This window comes from Rattus norvegicus, chromosome 1 (genome assembly GCF_021556685.1).
Source record: "Rattus norvegicus strain SHRSP/BbbUtx chromosome 1, alternate assembly SHRSP_T2T, whole genome shotgun sequence".
NCBI lineage: Eukaryota > Metazoa > Chordata > Mammalia > Rodentia > Muridae > Rattus > Rattus norvegicus.
In genome coordinates this window covers 196,534,199-196,552,947 of record NC_141534.1, presented here as the reverse complement: position 1 = coordinate 196,552,947, position 18,749 = coordinate 196,534,199, and the positions used below count along the sequence as shown (strand labels likewise).

At 43.3% G+C, this 18,749-nt stretch overlaps 1 long non-coding RNA gene across 3 annotated transcripts; it reads right to left on the bottom strand.

Annotated features, from left to right (window-relative positions):
- Positions 1-221: 221 nt before the first annotated feature.
- LOC108349652 (uncharacterized) lies at positions 222-18,347 on the bottom strand. 3 transcript variants are annotated; one of them, XR_015647509.1, is made up of 5 exons: positions 17,991-18,347; positions 12,622-12,718; positions 11,490-11,582; positions 3,439-3,587; positions 222-1,821 (listed from the first exon to the last, which is right to left on the bottom strand). It is a non-coding gene; the product is annotated as an uncharacterized LOC108349652 (long non-coding RNA). The 3 variants fall into 3 exon arrangements; XR_015647514.1 differs by having other exon boundaries at positions 11,490-11,586; positions 17,991-18,343; XR_015647515.1 differs by lacking the exon at positions 17,991-18,347 and adding an exon at positions 14,209-15,009 and having other exon boundaries at positions 11,490-11,586.
- Positions 18,348-18,749: the final 402 nt, after the last annotated feature.

The following is an 18,749-nucleotide window of genomic DNA, read 5'->3' as shown; positions in this document are numbered from 1 at the left end:
CCAGGGGATATAATATAGTGTTTTGGATGAGTATAACTCCCATGGGGTCAGTTATTTGAATGCTTGGTCCACACTTAGTGAAACTGTTTAGGAAGGATTAGGAGATGTGACCTTGTTGGAGGAGGTATGTCACTGGGGGTGGACTTTTAGCCACTTCTCTAGCACATTGCCTGCCTACCACCGCACACCCAGCAATGATGAGAATAGACAACCCTCAGAAACTGTAAGCAAGTCCCCAGTTCTTCTGTAAGTTACCTTGTCTATAGAGTCTCTTTGCAGCATTAGAACAGAAATTACGACAACAGGCATGGTGGTGTGTGCCCGTTATTCAATGCTGGGAATGGATACAAGATCTAAGGGGCTTACTGTCCAGGAAGCCTAGCCAAAACAGGTTCAGTAAGAGCCTTTCTCCCATAATCACACAACTCTAAATGTAGCCATTAGGATAAAAATAAAGCAGGGCACGGCTTGTTGCAGAGTTTCAGCATCCAGCTTTCTCCATGTGCCTACAAATTCACAACGCCAACACAAAAGCCGCCCCAAGGCGTTGAAGCTTTTGAGCTCAGAGAGGCAACTGTTGGCAGCCAGATAACTGCAGAAATGGTGGCAACGGCTGACCTCGTACATGCAAATATTAGGAGACTTCTCAAAAGACGTCTGTCTCTAAGAGGAAAGGCATTTTTAATTGATGAATTATATCTAGATTTAATATAGAAGGTGGAAAACCTGATGGTCTATAGTGAATTAGTAGAAACACCAGTACACATCAGGCTCTGCATTGTGTAGAGATGATCTTTTCAAATGAGATTTCCATTGCTACGGCATCTGCTAACAGATGCATTATGGGAATCTATTTGAAAAACTACTGAACTGAAAGGTGACCGTAATCATCTAAGCTCATGGAAAGCCAAGGATGCGATTTCAAGCGTAAGGTGGCTATGAGATCTTAAGCACTGTGAACAGAAATGACTGCTGTTTTCCCCTGCACTCTCAGGACATGTTTTGTTTGTCTCCAGCCTTCCTTTTGGGACCAAACTTCTGACTCCTTGGCCATCTGTCTCCAGTACCTGTGAAAGTTGCCAGAAAAAAACACAGGATTGGAGCCAGCAAAACTCATAGCTGTGTTCAGTTTCCTAGGGCAACAAGTCTAGATGAAGAATGTACAGGGTCCAGGGAGTCCTTCCTGGGAGAAGAAAGAATAAGGAAGATGAAAACTCCTTCCAAAATTCAGCCAAGATGCAAGGCTGAAACCTATGCCAGGATTATGCTTAAGCTTCTTTTGCTGTAACAGCAGAAAACCGAACCATCCGGAAGCATCTTGAGGCTCTTGAGACCTCACGAAATGAGATCTCAGTGGTCAAGCACTGCATAAATCTTAAGTGTGCATGACTCAGTACGGTTTGTCATAAACAATCCTTGGAATACCTGCCCTGCATGATCAGACAGCATTGCCCATGATGTCAGTGTCTTTGCCACTGAAGTTCTGGAAGCTTCCCAGTGTGCATGCACCTCAGGAGTAAACCTCAGCATGCATTTGGAGAAAGAGGATCTCTATCCTCTTCAACCAAGTTTAAGCAGAAAGGACTCCTCCACATTCCAGTGAGGTCTTGCAGTTAGGAGCATGTTGGGAGCCCCAGCATCTTGTCGCATGCCGAGAAGCAACCAGTGGCCCTTTTAAGATGCCCACGACTGCATCTCTTCACCAGTTGGTCCATGAGACACTCTTCTTTCCACAATCCAGTGTATGCAGTCGTCACCGCTGATTGTCCTCTGTGTTCCCACGGTAACCATCTAATGAGAAAATCCCACTGGCTTGATTCTCTGTGTTGAGAAATATATTAAATGCACATATTTCAGAGGTGATATTAATTCACATTTGGTTAGCATAAATATTGCATTTTTGACTGATGTAGCTTGAGGTTTCAGAGCGTCATCATCTGCTGGCCTGACAGTTAATTGTTGGTTCTTCTTCCAAATGCAACTGATTCGTCCTTCTCGCCGTGGGGCTCTGTAATGGCGTCGGACATACCTTGCCAACTTTAAACACCCACCTCACCTCCTAGTGCGGAAAAACTAATAAACTCCTCAGGAGCCCTAACAGCCTAGCCTTCTCCACTCCACCTACTTTACTGTGCAATGCCTCACTCACTCCATTTCAGTCAAATTAGTGGCAGTCCTCAAGGCTTCTGCTCCAGGAACTCCTATTTGCCACGTCATAAGCACAGCTCGCATAATGGCAAGCCAGGCTACCCATTAAAAGACTCTAAATGGCTTATTTACTTTTACCCTCTTAGAGAAATGATTCAGTGTTCTGCTTGGGAGCCAAATGGCATCCCAAGAAACTGATGTGTTTTCTCCCCTTCGAATGTAACGTAAAAATCTCTTAGGTTTCTGCTGGATTCACACTCCTGTCAGTGGGATACTGAGAAAGTCTGGGCTGAATGTTTAAAGCCATATGGGGAGCACCCTGAGGGAAGCAATGGAAATAAATAAAAGGTTTCTCAAACAAAGCCAATGAAAGAGTAAACGGGCTGAGACTAAAAGCCTGGGGAGAAAGTACCCTGTGATACCTGTCTCACCAATGCAAATGTTCAAAACACTCACATACAGAAGTAACCATCTATTCAGAAGGCCTTCTGTCCATGTCTGCCACATGGTAAAGTTGTGTCGAAGTACCCTGAATTGCTAGAAGCCTGCCCATGTGTCAGAGGTGTGGAGGCAATGGGACATCACCCTAGAGAGGCCCCCGTTTAGTGTTCTCTCATATGTGAGCAGAGAAAATCAAGGTCTTAGCATCAAACTGCGAATAGCGAAGGAACATTTCAAGAGTAGCAGAGGAAAGGCACCATCTCTCCTGTCCCAGAATCAATCATGGAGAGGCTCATCTCATCTACACAAGGGGCTGAGTACCACAGGCAGCCACTTTGAGACATTATATTTGTTATTTGTGAAAGTTCTTCGGCCACTCCTCACATTGGCACGCTCTTTTAAAGCTCTAGACAGCACAGTGCCTGGTGTACAGTCAGCTTTCAATAAATAACTTCAGAATCAAAGCAACAAGAAGAACAAACAGGCAGTGTGTGAGAGAAGGATTACAGCATGGCGAACACAGCTCTGGCAGGCCATGCCCTGCTCCCCCATTCCCTCTGTCTTGATAAACTGTTGGATTCCATTCCTAAAGCTAACCACCAAGGTCTAATCCCTTATTTGGCCACCTCCTCCCCCTGAAGCTGACTACCAATGTCCAGCAATCAAAAGTTCCCTTTGGCTCACTTAATTAACATGTCCAGTCAAAATTAAACAACTCACCCTAACCCAGGGTTTCCCCTTTTACCTTTATGAACTGCCATTTTCCAAGTCTCCTCTCTATCCAGAGGCAGTCCATCCGTATTCCACTACCGCCACCCTGGGACAAACACCCCTTCCCCTCTCCCTTACCTTTTCCTTTCTTCCTTGTGCTTCATTTCTATCTTTTCTCTTATTCTCTGCTCTTCTGGGGCAAATAAACCTCCTTTGTGCCGAGAACTTGGTTTTGATGTCTTGTGCCTATTCAGGTCCATTCAACGAGTACAATATCCTATCGGTGCCTGGTTGTCAGAACAATCACAGTGTGAGTTTCTAGAATGAGAATCACACACACTTCACATCACTGAGCACTTTGTTAAAGGGCTTGTAATATTCGCCCTCTCCCTTTGCATTTTATTCATTTATTATTTTTGTTTGTTTTACTTATTCACTTTACATCCTGTTCAGTGCCCTCCTCCCGGTCACCCTCCTCCCACAATCTTTCCCCCATCCTCCCTCCCCTTCTTCTCTGAACAGGTAGGACCCTCTTGGGTATTCCCTGACTCTAGCATATCAAGTCTTTATGAGGTTAGATGCATCCTCTCCCACTGAGGCCCAACAAGCAGCCCAGTTAGGAAAACATATCCCATGTACAGGCAGCAAGTTTTGGGATAGCCCCCTTGGACCCCGCTCCAGTTGTTCAGGACCCATGTGAAGACCAAGCTGCACATCTGCTTCAGAAACTAACCAGCCCAAAGTCACTGAAACCTGATATGAAGATTTCCCATTAGTTGTGGCAAGGGAAAGTGCTTTTGTATGGTTTGTGCTTTATTCCCTACCTTGAAATCTATACCCCCAAAACTTACTCTTTAAAAACCAAGTCTCCTCCATGCCAATGAAATGACACAAGAGCTGTGCCCCCACAGCATGTTAGAAGAGCTGCCAATGACTAAACACTATAGGACAAGATAAATCAAGATTCAGAATGTCAACTCTGAATTCCTTAGTTCCAGAGCAGGGTGCAGAGCTTCCCAAAATTATACCTAAGAGATGGATCCATTAAGCACATGGCTGCGAGGAGTCAGCAAGTTCCACAGCAGAAAGAGTTGCTGTCTATGGGCATTTCTGGTAGGTCAGTGTAGAGCAGTCAGGGAGAGAAAGCTGACAGAGGAGCCCTGTGTGGCACCATATGAGCTCTGACTCAGCCTATGGCCAATGGTTTTTCTCATGCAGGCCTGGGAAGGAGCAAGAGATCTCAGTCTACAACATGAATCAGAAGGCCTGTTGCCTGAGGGCCTGCACCATGCCAAAGATAGAAGAAAAGCAAGAGACTGAGAGAATTTCCCCGGTGCGATAGACCAAGCAGAATTTGACTTCCACATAAGAGAAGTCATAGCATAAAAAGTAGCAATTAGATGCTGGGCATGGTGGTGCATGCCTTTAATCCCAGCACTCGGGAGGCTGAGGCAGGTGGAACTCTGTGACTTTGAGGTCAGTTTAGTCTACACAGTGAGTTCCAGGACAGACTGAGCTACATGGTGAGACCCTATGTAGTGGTTTGGATAAGAATGTCCCGGGGTTAGGGATTTAGCTCAGTGGTAGAGCGCTTGCCTAGGAAGCGCAAGGCCCTGGGTTCGTTCCCCAGCTCCAAAAAAAAAGAACCAAAAAAAAAAAAAAAAAAAAGAATGTCCCCCATAGGCTCATATCTTAGTCACCAGGGAGAGGCACTGTTTGAAAGGATTATAAGGATTGAGAGGTGTGGCTTGTTGGAGCAGTGTTACTGGTGGAGGGTGTCAAAAGCACAAGCCAGGCCCAGTCTCTCTCTCTCTCTCTCTCTCTCTCTCTCTCTCTCTCTCTCTCTCTCTCTCTCTCTCTCTCTCTCTGTATGTGTGTCTGCCTACAGATCAAGACGTAGATCTCAGCTACTGCTCCAGTGTCTGCCTACCTGCCGCCACGCTTCCTGCCATGATGATAACAGACTGAGTTCAGTGTAAACTTATACTCAGTGAACTATTAAAAATAAAAGAGGAGCTGGATGGTGGTGGTGTGCACCTTTAATCCCAGAACTCAGGAAGCAGATGCAGGCTTGTGAGCAGTCTGTTCTACAGAGCAAGTTCTGGGACAGCCAGGGCTACAGAAAAAACCCTGCCTCCAAAATTGATTAATTAGATGGAAAATAAATAAACACATCATAAAAATGAGGACACAAAGTTAGGATGGCATGGGGAAGTGGGAGTAGTTCTGAGCGATGCTCGTGAGAAGAGTATGGGGTAATTATGATCAAAATACAATACGAAATTGTCAGCGTTTAATTAATAATTGAATAAAAATCATTTTTCAGAGGCAAAAAGGGCATGTAGGGCACTACAGGAGCAGGAGGGTCCTGCTGAGAAAACAGAAGAGTTACACTAGTAACCCGCCATACACTGAAGGCATGACAGACAGTCTAGTCTCTCAGAATTAAACTCAGTAGGGGCTGGAGAGAGCAGTTAAGAACTCAGCAGTTAAGAACACTGACTGCTCTTCCAGAGGTCCTGAGTTCAATTCCCAGCAACCACATGGTGGGTCGCAACCATCTGTAATGTGATCTGATGGCCTTTTCTGGTGTGTCTGAAGACAGTGACAGTGTACTCATATATAATAAATAAATAAATCTTATTTTAAAAAAACAATCTTTAAATTCAGTAGGAAACAGAAAACAACAGAGATGATAGACAGACAGTGGGAAAAACCAAAACGCAGGCAGGTGGCGGAGCTGAGAAAGGATGAGAGCAGCCTCCCCTCTGAGCTCTCTGTGTGTGTGGTATTAGGAGTCACAGAAGAAAATAAGTGTGAGCACAGCCACAGAGTCATGCAGAACACATGGGAATCCCACTTCCCAAAATGGAGCCAAGTATTTGATGGGATTAGAGAAAAAAACAAGATTCAAAGTGTACAGCAATCGAGAGACAGCCCAAAGTTGCCTGGGATTAAAATAACATTTTTTAATCCCAAAACTTAAATTTTAAAAAAGGACTTAAAGGCCTGGGGAGATGAATCAGTCAGTGAAATAGACGAGGACCCAAGTTCAGATCACAAAACAGATCACAAAACATAAAAGTGCTGGTGCATGGGGGGTATGGGGCCAAGACGGAGACAGGAGGATACCTAGAGTTCCCTGGTGTGCTAGCCTAGGTAAATTGGTGAGCTCCAGGTTCAGTGAAAGGTCTAATCTCAAAAAGTAAGGTGAAGGGTGATTGAAGAAGACACCATACATTGACCTCTGACCTCCATGCATATGCACTCACATGTGCACCCTCACACACATGTACAACCCCAGAGAAACACGCATATCACAGAAACCCAGACACCCAGAGAGAACGTATCAAAATGTTCAAAGCAGAAAGACCAGCAGGTGTTCTTCGCAATAAAAAGAAACCAGTGTTGATCTCAGAAAGGGATATGGCTCATGGCAGAGACAAATGTGTGGGTGCATACAAAGACCTCCCTTCTCTTCCTTCACAGTCCCACAGATAACTCGAGATTTGCAAACTGTAATTATGAGCAGGTGAAAGATAAGTGGGAGTTAAATGCCGTCAGGTTCAGGTTCTTATGTGTGCAAAGCAGAGTGAAGGAGGGAGGAAAAAGTCGTGGGTAGAGTGAAAACCCGAGTCTGAGGGTAACTGTATTAACTGATACTGCTGTGAGCTATGAATGCAATGTTTACACAGCCGCCGACACACATCTGTAATCCTGGCATTCAGAGACTGAAGCAGGAAAAAGGTATGTGTAAGGCCAACCTGGGCTACAAAGTGAAACTTTGTCTCAAAACAAAAAATGAAACTAAGGAACATCTGTAGTTGCCCCAGGTTAACCACGAACAATATAATGGAAGAGGTATCCATAAAGGGTAGAAGGTCAAGGAGAGGAAGCTGGTGGAGGAGCCCTGTGTGGCACCTTATGAGCTGTGACTTGGCTTATTTTCCAGCGGTTGGGCTTTTCTACCTGCACCCAAGTTTCTGAAGTAAGGACTCTGAGACTGAATTATTCCTGAATAAGTGCCTAGGCCATAAACTAGGGCTTGTTCCCCGACTAGCTTGGGACTTAATTAACCTGTTTGTTCTATTTTGTGAGTGGCACGTGGCTGGTTACCTCTTCTGAGTTTCATGCATCTGTCTCCATCAGCACTGAGATGAGCCCCCACCCCCACCCCACCCCATGCCTGAGCCTGACACTGTCCCAGAATCCTCCCTCCCTGCTGGAACTCCCACCTCCTATTTCCTGCCTAAACTAATAGGCCAACAGCTTTTTAATTGACAGGCGATGCTTCCACACAGAGCACAGGAGATGATCCCTTCCAACGGGTACAGAAAGGATTTACAGAAAATATTTTACTGACTTAAAAAGCAAGAGTAACAATAATATAAGTAGGCAAGACAAATAATGAATGAACATGAGCATGATAAACGTAAACTTGACATTATCGATTGTTATGAACCTAAGGATAAAGACATACGCTGACAGTAAAGAATGGGAAATACACCATCGTGTAAGTAATGGTAAAGTGTCAAGTGCTTACAACGCTACCGGACAATGCTAAGGCCAAGGATTAAATATCGGCCGAGATAAAGAGGGATGTTTCATAACAATCACTGGATAAGGACAACCCTAAAACGGTAGATATACATGCAACAAATAACAAAACTTTAAAGTATCTGAAGCAGAGCCAGTGAGATATTTCAATCGGCGAAGATGACTGCTGATGATTGCCGCCAGGTTGGCCTGCAAGTTTAATCTCCAGTACCCCGCACAGTGGAAGGTGTGGTTCTGTTTCCGCCTGGCCGCTGGAGTATCTGAATGCTCCTCAGTGAGGGGAGACACAGGACACATTCCATTCTCCCCACTGGAGTGCCAGGCTCCTGCGATGCGGACACCCACTCAGAGTGGGCAGACAAATCCAGCCTAGGAGAGGGGTCCCCGCTCATGTTTCTCCAGGTGAGAAACAGCACGGGCTGGGACAGAGGCTGTGGGTCTCGAGTTCCTGGACACCCAGACACTGCAGGGAACCTGGGATTATTGAGAGCAGGGCCCACAAAAGAACTTCTGCAGAGACTTGGGCTTGGCTCCATATGAAGGGCACCCTCCCAGCTGTCCTTCAGGAACGAGACAGTCCTTACTTGTCCAAACTGCTTATTCACAGCAAGAAGAAAATGCATACCATGAACCAAAGATTAAATACCTTTTCTAGGAAGAGATGTCTGGGAAGGGGAGTAACTCTCAACTTCACTTCATATGGAATAATAAAACCCAGGATAACAAAAACCCAGGAGAGCAAAAATCATTCTCAACAATAAAAGTACCTCTAGGGGAAATCACCATCCCTGACCTCAAGCTGTATTACACAGCAATAGTGATTAAAAACCACATGGTATTGGTCCAGCGACAGAAAGGTAGATCAATGGAATAGAACTGAAGACTCAGAAATGAACCCACACACCTATAGTCACTTGATCTTTAACAAAGGAGCCAAAACCATACAATGGAAAAAAGACAGCATTTTCAACAAATGGTGCCAGTTCAACTGGAGGTCAGCATGTAGAAGAATGCAAATTGACCCATTCTTATCTCCTTGTACAAAGCTCAAGTTTAAGTGGATCAAAGACCTCCACATCAAACCAGATACAATGAATCTAATAGAAGAGAAAGTGGGAAAGAACCTGGAATGCATTGGCACAGGGGAGAATTTTCTGAACAGAAAGAACACCAATGGTTTAGGCTCTAAGATCAAGAATTGGCAAATGGGACCTCATAAAATTGAAACACTTCTATAAGGTAAAGGACACTGTCAATAGGCAATCCACAGATTGGGAAAAGATCTTTACCAATGCTACGTCCAATAGAGGGCTAATATCCAAAATATACAAAGAACTCAAGAAGTTAGACTCCAGAAAGCCAAATATTAAAAAAAAAATAGGGAACAGAGCTGAACAGAGAATTCTCAACTGTGGAATATCGAATGTCTGAGAAGCACTTAAAGAAGTGTTCAGCATCCTTAATCATCAGGGAAATGCAAATCAAAATAACCCTGAGATTCCACCTCACACCAGTCAGAATGGCTAAGATCGAAAACTCAGGTGACAGCAGATGCTGACAAGGATGTAGGGGAAGAGGAACCCTCCTCCATTGCTGATAGGACTGCAAGCTGGTACAACCTCTCTAAATATCAGTCTGGCAGTTTAGAAAATTAGAAATAGTTCTACCTGAGGACCAAGCTATACCACTCCTGTACATATACCCAAAAGATGCTCCAACATATAAAAAGGACACGTGCTCCACTATGTTCATAACAGCCTTATTTACAATAGCCAGAAGCTGGAAACAACCCAGATGCCCCTCAATAGAGGAATGGATAGAGAAAATGTGGTACATTTATACAATGGAATACTACTAAAACAATGATTTCAGCTATTAAAAACAATGATTTCATGACATTTATAGGCAGATGGATGGAACTTGAAAATATCATCCTGAGTGAGATAACCCAGTCCCAAAAGAACACACAAGGTATGGACTCACTGATATGTGGATATTAGCCAAAAAGAAGCTCAGAATACCCACAACACAACTCACGGAAGAAACTCAAAAAGAAAGAAGATCACACTTACTTGTGGATGCTACAGTGCTACTCGGTAGGGGAAAGAGAATAATCTCCGAGAAGTACAGGGAGAAAAGGATCATGGGAGGGTGAGAGGAGGAGGAGAGGGGAAAGGGGGAGCCAGTTCAGATATGGGAGGAGAAATACGGAGGGTCAGGAATTTGAAAGTAGGTGTGTAGCAGTGGGGAAGGGGAAACTGAGGGTACCCACTAGAAAGTCCCAGATGCCAGGGACCCAAGAGGTTCCCAGGAGGACTTTAGCCAAAATACCCAACAAAGGGGGAAAAGAACCTGTAGAGACCATATCCAGCAGATAGGCACAGCCCCCAGGTGAGGGATGCAGCCACCCACCTCAAAAATATTAACCCCAAACTACTGTCAAAAGGAAATGTGGGGACAAAGAGTGGAGCAGAAACTGAAGGGAAGGCCATCCAGAGACTGCCCCACCTGTGGATCCATCCCATCTGCTGACACCAAACCCAGACACTATTGCTGATGCCAAGAAGTGCTTGCTGACAGGAGACTGCTATTGCTGTCCCCTGAGAGGTTTTGCCAGAGCCAAACCAATACAGATGTGGATGTACACAGCCAAACATTGGACTGAGCATGGGGACCCCAATGAGGAAGTTAGGGCAAGGACTATAGGAGCTGAAGGGGTTTGCAACTTCATTGGAAGAACAACAATATCAACAAACCAGACCCCCGCCCAAAGCTCCCAGAGCCTAAACCACCAACCAAAGAGTACACAGGGGGTGCCCATGGCTCCAGCTGCATATGTAGCAGAGAATTACCCTATCTGGCATCACTGGGAGGGGAGCCCCTTGGTCCTGTGGAGGCTTGATGACCCAGGATGGGGAGCACTAAGCCACTAAAACAAGAGTGGGTGGGCAGATGAGAGAGCACCCTCAGAGAGGCAGGGGAGGGAGGAGGGGGCTTGTGGAGGGAAAACTGGGAAGGGGATAACATTTGAAATGTAAATATATAAAATAACCAATAAAAAATACATCAAGCAGAAATGGGCAGAACTAAAGGCAGAAAAGTCAAGTCCACATCCTCATTGGAGGTGTTAGTATCTACATTTAAGTGAGCAATAGGAAAAAAATCTTGTTTTTTTTTTAATTCACTAAAGGGAAAAGATCTGAACTACACTATACGCCTGATTAAACTGAAACAGAATACTAAAATCAGCAACTTCAAAGTGTGTGGAATATAAACTTAATAAAAAAGAATCAGCTTAAATGAGTTTTAAAAGATTCAAATCTTATAAAATATATTACTCAATGAATTCAAATCAGTTATTAACAAAACCAAACTAGTAAGAAAAATAAATCAAGAAAAAAACCAGATATTCAAATATCAGTCATAATATTGATATCAACATTAAACACTCTTATATGGTCCATGAGTCAAACCTATCCCAAATAAACTAGAAAGAATTCCAACTGAATAACAATGAAAAGTCAGCATATGGACACTGGCAGGATATGGTTAAAGGAGGTCCAGAGGGCCAACTATTTCTATAATGTTTATACCAAATAAAGAAAGTCTTTGCCTGGCATGGTGGTACAAACCTTTAATCCCAAGGCAGGTGGATGTCTGTGAGTTCAAGGTTACTCTGGTCTAAAAAGCCAAGTCCAGGCCAAGTAGAGCTATGTAGTGAGACCCTGTCTTGATTTAAAAAAAGAAAAAGAAAAAGAAAGAAAGAAAGAAAGAAAGAAAGAAAGAAAGAAAGAACAAGAGAAAGGGATTTAAAATGTGATTAAAGTTTATACCCTAAGAAATCATATAAGGAACTAGTTAAATATCAACAAAGAGTAAAGATAAAAACAATGACATTTTAAACAAACTAAAATATAAATTTAACAAAATTAAGATGTGACTCTTAGAGAAAATATCTTGATAAATCCTTAGAAAGATTAATGAGTTAGGAAGTAAAAAAATTAAAAATACTAATATCAAAAATGACGATATATCCTGTGGATATTAAAAGAATAATAAGAAAATAATACATTTGGTAATTTGGACACAATAAATTTCTCATATTACACAAATTTCCAAAACTGATTCAAGAAAAAAGACATAAATGTGGCTTTGAAGAAATTATGCCCTTAATAAAAAGTCTTCTTAGAAAGAGAACTCCTAAACAGGGCAGGGTGGTGCACACCTTAATTCCAGCACTTGGGAGACAGGAGCAGGTGCTTCTCTGACTTTGAGGCCAGCCTGGTCTACTAGTGAATTCCGGGACAATCAGGGCTACACAAAGAAACCTTGTCTTGAAAGAAAAGGAAAAGGAGGGGAGGGCAGGGGAGGGGATAGAATAGGAGGGAAAGGAGGGGAGGGAGGGTCATGGAGGGAGAGGTCCTCGTCCGAGTGTCGTGCGTGGGCCCTGAGCCTTCCTGTGCACCTTGCTGAGTATGCTGAGCATTCTGAGACAAGGCCTAACTACCCTAAAACCAAGCAGGTTCCATGGCCAGTGAAATCAGTGAAAGCAACTCCAGAGGACCTTAGCGTGCTCACTCCACAGGAGGAAGGAGCTGGTTTGGCTGTGCCTTGCTCAGAAAGGATCTGAGCCAATTGTCCTGGGGTTCTCAGCCACAGGGCAACCTCGCCCCTATACATGGCTACGACCTGACATGGTCTCCACACACTGCTGCATCTCAAGCAGGGAAGACTCCTGCTGTCTGCCGTGCTGGGACCTCTAACCTGCTTTGGGTGACCAACGGGCGTCATTGTCTCCTTCCAATACTTAGGGAGTGTTGTAGGATTGGCCATTCGTCTTTGCCGTTCTGATGTGAGCCAACTTTAAGAAAGAAAAAAGTGTCGATATTAAACAAAATCTTTAGAAAAATGGAAGTAGACAATATGCTTCTTAGCTCATTTTATGAAGCCAAACAAACTTAACGCTTTAATAGAAAAAGAACCTATAAGTCAATGTCTTTCAGGAACTTAGATATTAAAAACCCTCAATAAAATCTTTTAAAAGCTCATCAATAAATGAACAGAGCAACATTTCAGGATGAGGAGAGATTATCTCAGTAATTCAATATTGATTCAATATTTGAGGATCAGAGAAATTAACCAGAATGCATTATTTACACATATGAAACATTCAGAGAACAAACTTAATAAAAAAAGAAAATCAGCCTATATAATTCACCATGTTTACTCAATAAAGGCAAGAAATCATTATTATGGTACATGGGGAAGACAAATTGGACAAAACGGAGCAACTATTCTTTATAAAAATTGTCAGCAGACTATAGACATGACCTTCTAAATTTGATAAAAGTAACTATAGCTCCCAGCACTCCTAGCAGTGAGATAGAAGTGCTTCCTCCTAGGCTTAGAAAAGTCGGGATGTTTGCTGACAATACTTCTGTTTAATGCTACACTGAACGTCCTAGCCAATCAGTAGGACAAGAAAGACAAACAAATGGCAAAAGGATGGGAAAATGAGAAGTAAAACTTTTTTCATGTGTGGATGACATAAAAAGTTCCTGAAAGATTTATTTAAACTGTTACGATCAGCAGGGCCACAGAGAGGCTCGGTGGTAATGAGCACGTGCCGCTCTCTCAGAGGATACGAGCTGGGTTCCCAGCACCCACATCAAAGGGTCACAACTGTTCATGACCCCAGCCCCAGGGGATCTAAAGCCTCTGTTTTCTGTGCACCTACCTACACACAGACATATAACTAAGATAGAACATAGAAGTAAATATAAGAGTAACTATATAACTATTATTATACTATAATAACTACTAATAGAATTAACTAATAATGTCCTAGAACATGATAATAGCAAAAAATCACATTAGCAAAAGCATTTGCAGAATGAATATTTCTTAAAGCACCATGTTCACTGGTGTCAAGGGACATAAGAATCTTAAAAATAAATTATTCAACGATACATGCAACCCGAACACTGAAATTTCATGGATTCTAAACCTCGGTTCCACTGAGCTGCTCTCCCTTTCAAACTGATCTCGATGCAGCACAGTTTCCTTAAAATCTCAGCGTGGATTTGTGTACAGATTAAGAAAGTGCTTCAAAGCTGTCTAAAACGATGCAGTATTTTACCATAGCGTCTTTCTAAACTGCAAACTATGTGTGTGTAATCATTTGGGTATAATTTGAATCAAGTTAGGAATTTGAATGTTACAGCAGTGTGAATCACTGATAAGGGGATGTTTTCATGATACTTAATATATGGAGGTAGACAGTAAAAACATTTAGGAAGTGCCAAGTTGTGTGTGTGTGGGGGGGTCATATCATACAATTTCAAAGCTCACCAAAGAGCTTCAGACATTGCACTGTTCATCTCAGATGTACACAGAGGACAGTATCCGTGGATGAAGTGTCCAGAAACCAATCTTCACAGGTACATAGCTGATTTCTGATAAAGGCCCCCAGGAAGCTCAATGGAAAAGTACATACAGTCTTTGTAACAAATGACAGTATGAAAACTCGATATCCATGGCAAGGCGCCAAACAGAATGCCTTTGTCAACTCTTCACCCAACCAAAGGCTCAGAGAACATCAAGGAAGACAAAGCAGAAAAGCCAAAGGGTAGGGAGGCATGCTGCAACATGCTACCTTCTGGACACGCCGTGGCTGTCACATTTGTGAGCTCAAAGAAGTTGTGGCCACCTGCACAAGATCACAACAGACAAAATTGCAGCCCAGATGGGGTGGATGACCTCTTACCCCATACTGGGGATTTGCTGGGGAAGCGAAGTAGAAACTTCCAGTTCCTTTGGAGACTCTGTTGTGTCATGTGATTTTTTTTCCTGGAAACTGTCTCATGAGAGGATGTTTTGTTGAAGCAGACACATGAGAGAATGTTTTGCTGAGAACAAACACACGGCGTTTTTCTGGAATCTGTCTGGAAAAACATCATGTGATGTTTTGCTAGAGTGAACCCTTAAGAGAACACATGACGTGTGACATTTGGAAAGGGTTTAAGTATGACCCAACAGACGGTTGACTGGGCCGCGGCATTGGTTCGCCTTGCCACTCTTCGCTGCTCGTCACTGGGCTTTGCCGATGCTGATCTTTGCTGACGACACCGTGGCCGACCTGCGGCATTGGTTGACTTCTTCACTGATCATCATTTGTCATGACGTCATAAAGAGAAATGCGCCCTAGAACTTCTGCTGGGGCCTCTTGCCACTTTCTCAGACTTGGGCTGGCAAGGCCCTGCAGTTTCTTCTGGACTGAACTGTGGCTGCTGATTCATGAATGGTGTTTGCAAGGGGATCCAGCTACCACTGCTGATTTGTGTGGACTGAGTTGCTGATGTCCTGACAACAAAGATTGGAATCGCTATGAAGAGTTATTTCTAAACAGGTCTAAATCTCTTTTGCCCTATAAACCTTTCCTTTCCACTACCTCTGGTGGGTGTTAGGCTAGAAGGAGGGTTTTTTTTTTTTTTCATCTTTATTAACTTGGGTATTTCTTATTTACATTTTGATTGTTATTCTCTTTCCCGGTTTCCGGGCCAACATCCCCCTAGCCCCTTCCCCTCCCCTTCTGTAAGGGTGTTCCCCTCCCCATCCTCCCAGCATTACCATCCTCCCCCCAACAATCACGTTCACTGGGGTTCAGTCTTGGCAGGACCCAGGGCTTCCCCTTCCACTGGTGCTCTTACTAGGCTATTCATTGCTACCTATGAGGTCAGAGTCCAGGGTCAGTCCATGTATAGTCTTTGGGTAGTGGCTTAGTCCCTGGAAGCTCTGGTTGGTTGGCATTGTTGTTCATATGGGGTCTCGAGCCCCTTCAAGCTCTTCCAGTCCTTTCTCTGATTCCTTCAATGGGGGTCCTATTCTCAGTCCAGTGGTTTGCTGCTGGCATTCGCCTCTGTATTTGCTGTATTCTGGCTGTATCTCTCAGGAGAGATCTACATCCGGTTCCTGTCAGCCTGCACTTCTTTGCTTCATCCATCTTATCTAGTTTGGTGGCTGTATATGTATGGGCCACATGTGGGGCAGGCTCTGAATGGGTGTTCTTAGAAGGAAGGTTTAAGCATTTAAGAACCCTTACTGAAGTTGGTTTTGAAAAATCTACGCCTTCGGGGAAGAGAGAACTTTCAAAGGTTGTACCAGTGGGTAGGATTCCCATGTTCCAGAGGATGCTCTTCCACCCACACACACATGGGGAGCACTGTCTGGATATAGTGAGTTATCAAAAAAGAAAACAGAAAGACATTTAATTAGGAGACAGACATGTTAGAGGAGATGGGAAGGGCTGAGATATATGTGACCACAGTTTATTCTGTACATACCTGAGTTCTCAAGAACAAAGGAAAATTAGGTAAGAACATAAGGGAATTTATTGTTCAATATTAGACAAACAAAAATAAATAGGATGGAGAAAAACAGAAAAATGCAAAACAGAAAGAAGCTGAAAGGCTTTGACAAAGCCAGTTTGGATACACAGCAAACAGTAAATACACCTAACGTGCTGTAACGCCGTGTCTTGTCAACAGCAAAACTTATGAGAACACATTTGTTTTACACACACACACACACACACGCACACACACACGCACACACACACGGCAAGGCTCTTCTCTGACTAGTATCAGGCTTCCGTCTTTTCTTTCTTCTACCATGATACTTCTGGGGAAATTCAAACTTCTCGGGGATGCCTTATTTCAGTAGCCAAAGGGGGGCACAAGTATCTCTTCAGAATTTCCTTCCGTCATAATGGTAATATATTTCTACAGTTCACGAATACACACATATTACAGTAGCAAAGTTGTATAGTTTCTACATTTTGTATTAGAAACTGATGTTTGCTGTCTTGGCATTTTTCATACAGTATTTTATTAACTCTTTGAGAATTTCTTACAATGTATTTTGATCGTATTCAACACACACACTACACTACACACACACACACACACACACACACACACACACACGAGTCCCCCATTCCCTTCCAACTTTGTGTTCTCTTTTGTTTGCTTTTTGCTTTTTAAATTCACTTACTCGTGTGTACGGGTGTTTACCTGCACATAGGTGTGCACCACATGCAATACTGGTGTCTGCAGAGTCAGAAGAGGACATGGTAACATTGAAGTTACAAATGGTTGTGAGCTGTCATGAAGGGGCTGGGAACCGAACCCTAGTCTTCTGTAAAGCAACAGTGTTCTCAACATTAAACCATCTCTACAGCCGGGAATTTTAATAACCCAAGTCTGTTTGTGCTGCCCGTACATTCTCTCCATTTGGAGCATTCTCTGCAGTGTGGTTGACCTACTAGGAGTCATACCCTTAAAAAAAAAAGCCTGACTCTCCCCTGTCTGGGAGCTATCAACTGTCAATAGTGCCTCATTTGGAAGTGGGGGGCTTATCTATGTGAAGTGTTGACTGCTTTGATCTTGTACAGGCCCTGTGATGGTGACATATTCTGTGATGTCATGAGTGTTCTAGTCCTGTCATTTCCATGCAACTGCTTTACTCCATGCCTCTCTGATCTCTGGTTCTTATAATCTTTCTACTCCCTCTTGTACGGTGGTTTCTGAGCCTCTAAGAAGAGAATACATTTATTCTTTTTACCTTATATTATTTAGTATGTTTATAATATGAGATGTACTTATTTTCATATTTAATATATGATTCATTCTTTAAAAACACTAAATCGTTATTTTATTCAAGTTTTTTTCCAAAGTAACTGTCTCTAATTAATGTAAATGAATGTAAAATGCAAATTTGTATACCACATGCACACCTGTATATATTGGGAAATGAACAATTATTTTCCGTTTCTTCAAGATCGCAGAAGTAGCAGCTTGTCAGTGATTCACCCTGTTGCAAATTTGAATCCCCAACATCATTCAAATTACACTCAATTGATCATGCACATTTAGCTCACAATTTGGAATAGGCAATTGGGTAAAACACTGTAGTCGCAGCAAAGCTATAAGGACGGTAACACACAGAGCCTTAATCTTATCGCTGGAAATCCGGGCACACATTCAGCAGTGCTAACTGGGTTTTAGCAATAAAATAATAACGCTTGCCATTCTAAACCGGCCAAACAGATATGGCCCTAGATACGTTTTACATACCTTAAATAATAATCATTACCCGCGTAGCGCTCTGCTTCTAATTCTGCAGTTCTCTTTGACCACCAATCTTGGAACAGAAAAACCTATTCGGAGGACTCCAGCAGGCAGTGGGAATGGAGAGTAGCGAGGACCTCAACACACTCTTCTCTGCCTGCTTCACCAAAATATGGGTTTTTCCCCCTATAACTTCTCAACTCAAAATTCTATCTCATGCATTTGACAGGTTGCTCATACGTGGCGTGTTTTTGTCAGTCGCTCTCCAACCTTATCTTTTGAGATCTGGTCTATCACTGAACTCAACCTGGAGCTCACTGTTTTTGTCTAGATCGGAGGCCATCAACCCCCCTCCCCACACCCACCCCCAAACCCTCACCCACCCACATCTGGAATCCTCCTCTGCTGTCCCAGTTCTAGAATTACAAGCGTGAACTGGTGTGCCTGACTTTCACTTGGATGCAAGCGATCATACTCAGATTCTCAGGTCTACACAGCAAGCTCTTTACAAACTGAGCCCATCTCCTTAGCCTACTGCTACCCACAAATTAGGTCTACTGTTGACACTATTAAATGCAGCACTCCCTCTATTAACCTGGACATTCTATTGATAGTGAGGATACAGGGGCTGGGACCCAGAACACAGTGTAATGCTGGGAAGGAGCCCTAAATCTAAACTTACTCCATGCTTCTGGACATGTCTCTCTAAGCCTCAGTCTTCTCAGTTACAAACCAAGCGAACCTGATTGGCAGGGCTGCACTGGA